The following is a 6,299-nucleotide window of genomic DNA, read 5'->3' as shown; positions in this document are numbered from 1 at the left end:
CCAATATAACACAGCTATAACACACCGATATAACACAGCTATAACACACAGCTATAACACACAGATATAACACACCGATATAACACATATATAACACACTGATATAACACAGCTATAACACCAATATAACACAGCTATAACACACCATAATAACACAGCTATAACACACCAATATAACACAGCTACAACACACCGATATAACACACCAATATAACACAGCTATAACACACCGATATAACACAGCTATAACACACAGCTATAACACACAGATATAACACACCGATATAACACATATATAACACACTGATATAACACAGCAATAACACACCGATATAACACAGCTATAACACACCGATATAACACAGCTATAACACACCATAATAACACAGCTATAACACACCAATATAACACAGGAATAACACAGCTATAACACACCGATATAACACAGGAATAACACAGCTATAACACACCGATATAACACAGCAATAACACACCGATATAACACAGCTATAACACACCGATATAACACAGGAATAACACAGCTATAACACACCGATATAACACAGCTATAACACACCAATATAACACAACTATAACACACAGCTATAACACACCGATATAACACAGCAATAACACACCGATATAACACAGCTATAACACACCGATATAACACAGATATAACACACCGATATAACACAGCTTTAACACACCTATAACACACTGATATAACACATAACATACCGATATGACACAGGAATAACACAGCTATAACACACCGATATAACACAGCAATAACACACCGATATAACACAGCTATAACACACCGATATAACACAGCTTTAACACACCTATAACACACCGATATAACACACCGATATAACACAGCTTTAACACACCAATATAACACAGGAATAATATAAAAATAAATCAAAATGTTTTAAAAATCTAATTGTATTTGTCACATGCGTGGAATACAACAGGTGTAGACCTTACTGTGAAATTATTACTCACAAACCCTTAACCAACAATGCAGTTTTCAGAAAATAGAGTTCAGAAAATATCTACAAAGTAAAAATTTAAATTAAATGAACACAATAAAATAACAATAATGAGGCTATATATGTGCCGGGTTACAGGTTAGTGGAGGTAATTTGTACATGCAGGTAGGGGTGAAGTGACTATGCAGAGGGATTAAACAGCGAGTAGCAGCAGTGTACAAAACAAAGGAGGGGGGTCAGTGCAAATAGTGCTGGTGGCCACTTGATTAATTGTTCAGCAGTCTTATTGCTCGGGGGTAGAAGCTGTTAAGAAGCCTTTTGGACCTAGACTTGGCGCTCCGGTACCGTTTGCTATGCAGTAGCAGAGAGAACAGTGTATGACTAGGGTGACTGGAGTCTTTGACAATTCTTTGGGCCGTCCTCTGACACCGGCTAGTATACAGGTCCTGGATGGCAGGAAACTTGGCCCCAGTGATGTACTGGGCCGTACGCACTACCCTCTGTAGCGCCATCATAGCTCTAAAATACCATTATAACACAGGAATAACCTAGCTCTCACATACCATTATAACACAGGAATAACCTAGCTCTGACATACCATTATAACACAGGAATAACCTAGCTCTAACATACCATTATAACACAGGAATAACCTAGCTCTATTATACCATTATAACACAGGAATAACCTAGCTCTCACATACCATTATAACACAGGAATAACCTAGCTCTGACATACCATTATAACACAGGAATAACCTAGCTCTCACATACCATTATAACACAGGAATAACCTAGCTCTAACATACCATTATAACACAGGAATAACCTAGCTCTCACATACCATTATAACACAGGAATAACCTAGCTCTAATATACCATTATAACACAGGAATAACCTAGCTCTCACATACCATTTTAACACAGGAATAACCTAGCTCTAACATACCATTATAACACAGGAATAACCTAGCTCTAACATACCATTATAACACAGGAATAACCTAGCTCTGACATACCATTATAACACAGGAATAACCTAGCTCTCACATACCATTATAACACAGGAATAACCTAGCTCTGACATACCATTATAACACAGGAATAACCTAGCTCTCACATACCATTATAACACAGGAATAACCTAGCTCTAACATACCATTATAACACAGGAATAACCTAGCTCTAACATACCATTATAACACAGGAATAACCTAGCTCTAACATACCATTATAACACAGGAATAACCTAGCTCTCACATACCATTATAACACAGGAATAACCTAGCTCTCACATACCATTATAACACAGGAATAACCTAGCTCTGACATACCATTATAACACAGGAATAACCTAGCTCTCACATACCATTATAACACAGGAATAACCTAGCTCTGACATACCATTATAACACAGGAATAACCTAGCTCTCACATACCATTATAACACAGGAATAACTCTAGCTCTCACATACCATTATAACACAGGAATAACCTAGCTCTGACATACCATTATAACACAGGAATAACCTAGCTCTCACATACCATTATAACACAGGAATAACCTAGCTCTGACATACCATTATAACACAGGAATAACCTAGCTCTCACATACCATTATAACACAGGAATAACCTAGCTCTAACATACCATTGTAACACAGGAATAACCTAGCTCTCACATGACAGGGAGGCTCTGTGATGGGGTAGAGCGGTGATATGTGTAGGTGTCAATCAGCAGATTATCCACTGCGGTTATGACGGGTCAGAGGTGGATGACATCACAGCGTGAGGCTGAGACTGACCTGTGGCGGGAGGCGTGGCGACGATGCTCTGAGAACACTGGTTCTTGTAGCTCGTCCATTGTTCCATCAGGAGTTTCAGAGATTTAGCCGAGGAGACCTGGGTACAAAAGGAGAACAGTAATTAGACTCTGCTGGACCTCCATCTAAATAAACGTGTGTGTGGAAGTGTCTGTACAAATGTACTCTCTTTTATTTATTATTTTATTTTTTTAACCTTTATTTAACCTTTATTTAACTAGGCAAGTCAGTTAAGAACACATTCTTAATTACAATGACGGCCTACCCCGGGTCAAACCAGGACGACGCTGGGCCAATTGTGCGCAGCCCAATCACAGCCGGATGTGATACAGCCTGGATTCAAACCAGGGACTGTAGTGACGCCTCTTGCACTGAGATGCAGTGCCTCAGACCACTGTGATACAGCCTGGAATCGAACCAGGGTCTGTAATGACGCCTCTTGCACTGAGATGCAGTGCCTTAGACCACTGCGCCACTCGGGAGCCCTTCATTTGCTCTTTTTGTCACAGCAGAATAATTCTGCAGCAAACGGGATTGTAATAATTAGTCCATTAACACGGTTCCACCAATGTAATGTTGCTTGATCAGTGATTAGGCTGATCCTGAATCAGTGACTAGGCTGATCCAGGATCAGTGACTAGGCTGATCCTGAATCAGTGACTAGGCTGATACTGAATCAGTGACTAGGCTGATCCAGGATCAGTGACTAGGCTGATCCTGGATCAGTGACTAGGCTGATCCTGGACCAGTGATTAGGCTGATCCTGGATCAGTGACTAGGCTGATCCTGGATCAGTGACTAGGCTGATCCTGGATCAGTGACTAGGCTGACCCTGGACCAGAGACTAGGCTGATCCTGGACCAGTGATTAGGCTGATCCTGGACCAGTGACTAGGCTGATCCAGGCTGTATCACATAGCAACATTGTGTGTTAGTGCAGGTTTTCAGTGAATTTATGTAAATCCTGCAGCGTAGGAACATTCTCAGCATCAACAGAGTGATCAAATTAAGACCTGTGCGCGCGCGTGTGTGTGTGTGTGTGTGTGTGTGTGTGTGTGTGTGTGTGTGTGTGTGTGTGTGTGTGTGTGTGTGTGTGTGTGTGTGTGTGTGTGTGTGTGTGTGTGTGTGTGTGTGTGTGTGTGTGTGTGTGTGTGTGAAAGAGAGAGAGAGTCATACCTGGGTGTAGCCAGAGAGGGAGAGCAGAGATAAGAGGACACACATCTGGGACATCCCACCTGGCTACGCTGGGAGAGGAGGGGAGACTCAACTCATCAGGGGGCTCAGCCTGGTCTACCCTACAGGCTACAAAAACACACACACACACACATGTGCACGTGCACACACGAACACACACAGACACACATGCACACACACACACGTGCGCACACACAAACAAAGAGAGGAAGAGAGAGAGAGATACATGTCAAATTAGCTTTTTACATATATATTAAAGAATTGGAGCGGGAACTAGAACAGTCTGCAGCACCCGGCCTCACCCTACTAGAATCTGAAGTCAAATGTCTGCTGATGATCTGGTGCTTCTGTCCCCAACCAAGGAGGGCCTACAGCATCTAGATCTTCTGTCCCCAACCAAGGAGGGCCTACAGCATCTAGATCTTCTGTCCCCAACCAAGGAGGGCCTACAGCATCTAGATCTTCTGCACAGATTCTGCCAGACCTGGGCCCTGACAGTAAATCTTAGCAAGACCAAAATAATGGTGATCCAAAAAAGGTCCAGTCGCCAGGACCATATATACAAAATCCATCTAGACACTGTTGCCCTAGAGCACACAAAAAAACTATACATACCTTGGCCTAAACATCGGCGCCACAGGTAACTTCCACAAAGCTGTGAACGATCTGAGAGACAAGGCAAGAAGGGCCTTCTATGCCATCAAAAGGAGCATAAAATTCAACATACCAATTAGGATCTGGCTAAAAATACTTGAATCAGTTATAGAACCCATTGCCCTTTATGGTTGTGAGGTCTGGGGTCTGCTCACCAACCAAGAATTCACAAAATGAGACAAACACCAAATTGAGACTCTGCATGCAGAATTCTGCAAAAATATCCTCAGTGTACAATGTAGAACACAAAATAATGCATGCAGAGCAGAATTAGGCCGATACCCGCTAATGATCAAAATCCAGAAAAGAGACGTTAAATTCTACAACCACCTAAAAGGAAGCGATTCCCAAACCTTTTATAACAAAGCCATCACCTACAGAGAGATGAACCTGGAGAAGAGTCCCCTAAGCAAGCTGGTCCTGGGACTCTGTTCACAAACACAAACAGACCCCACAGTGCCCCAGGACAGCAACACAATTAGACCCAACCAAATCATGACAAAACAAAAAGATAATTACTTGACATATTGGAAAGAATTAACAAAAAACAGAGCAAACTAGAATGCTATTTGGCCCTAAACAGAGAGTACACAGTGGCAGAATACCTGACCACTGTGACTGACCCAAACTTAAGGAAAGCTTTGACTATGTACAGACTCAGTGAGCACAGCCTTGCTATTGAGAAAGGCCGCCGTAGGCAGACATGGCTCTCAAGAGAAGACAGGCTATGTGCTCACTGCCCACAAAATGAGGTGGAAACTGAGCTGCACTTCCTAACCTCCTGCCCAATGTATGACCATATTAGAGATACATATTTCCCTCAGATTACACAGATCCACAAAGAATTCAAAAACAAACCCAATTTTGATAAACTCCCAAATCTACTGGATGAAATACCACAGTGTGCCATCACAGCAGCAAGATTTGTGACCTGTTGCCACAAGAAAAGGTCAACCAGTGAAGAACAAACACCATTGTAAATACAACCCATATTTATGCTTATTTATTTTCCCTTTTGTACTTTAACCAGTTGTATATCGTTACAACACTGTATATAAACATGATATGACATTTGTAATGTCTTTATTCATTTGGAACTTCTGTGAGTGTAACGTTTACTGTTCATTTTTATTGTTTATTTCACTTTTGTTTATTATATTGTTCACTTGCTTTGGCAATGTTAACATATGTTTCCCATGCCAATAAAGCCTCTTGAATTGAATTGAATTGATAAAGAGAGAGTTGCTTGAATTAATTGCTTACGCCTCTCAGCATAATATTACATATCCCTTTCTTATTCTCCTCCACCTCCTCCTCTTCATCATCCTCATCGTCACCATGGGGAGATGAAGGGTGACTCTATAGGGACTTCTGTAACCAAAGCCGGGGGGTTACAGAAGTCCCTTTAGGGTTGTACAGGTTCCCACACTGTTAATGGCATTACACAGCCACACACACAGCCACACACACAGCTACACACACAGCTACACACACAGCCACACACACAGCCACACACACAGCTACACACACAGCCACACACACAGCCACACACACAGCCACACACACAGCCACACACACAGCTACACACACAGCCACATACACAGCCACACACACAGTTACACACACAGCCACA

At 41.9% G+C, this 6,299-nt stretch overlaps 1 long non-coding RNA gene across 1 annotated transcript in view; it reads right to left on the bottom strand.

Moving 5' to 3' along the window:
* Nucleotides 1-2,778: 2,778 nt before the first annotated feature.
* Nucleotides 2,779-6,299, bottom strand: part of LOC120037858 — a 35,132-nt gene continuing 31,611 nt past the window's right edge. The window contains exons 2-3 of the long non-coding RNA XR_005474890.1: nucleotides 3,995-4,120; nucleotides 2,779-2,898 (exon numbers count right to left, since the gene is read on the bottom strand). This is a non-coding gene — a long non-coding RNA (uncharacterized LOC120037858). The remainder of the gene's footprint in view (nucleotides 2,899-3,994; nucleotides 4,121-6,299) is intronic.

This window comes from Salvelinus namaycush, unplaced genomic scaffold (genome assembly GCF_016432855.1).
Source record: "Salvelinus namaycush isolate Seneca unplaced genomic scaffold, SaNama_1.0 Scaffold1937, whole genome shotgun sequence".
Lineage (NCBI taxonomy): Eukaryota > Metazoa > Chordata > Actinopteri > Salmoniformes > Salmonidae > Salvelinus > Salvelinus namaycush.
The sequence above is the reverse complement of the archived record's forward strand: the minus strand, read 5'-3'. Positions and strand labels throughout refer to the sequence as shown.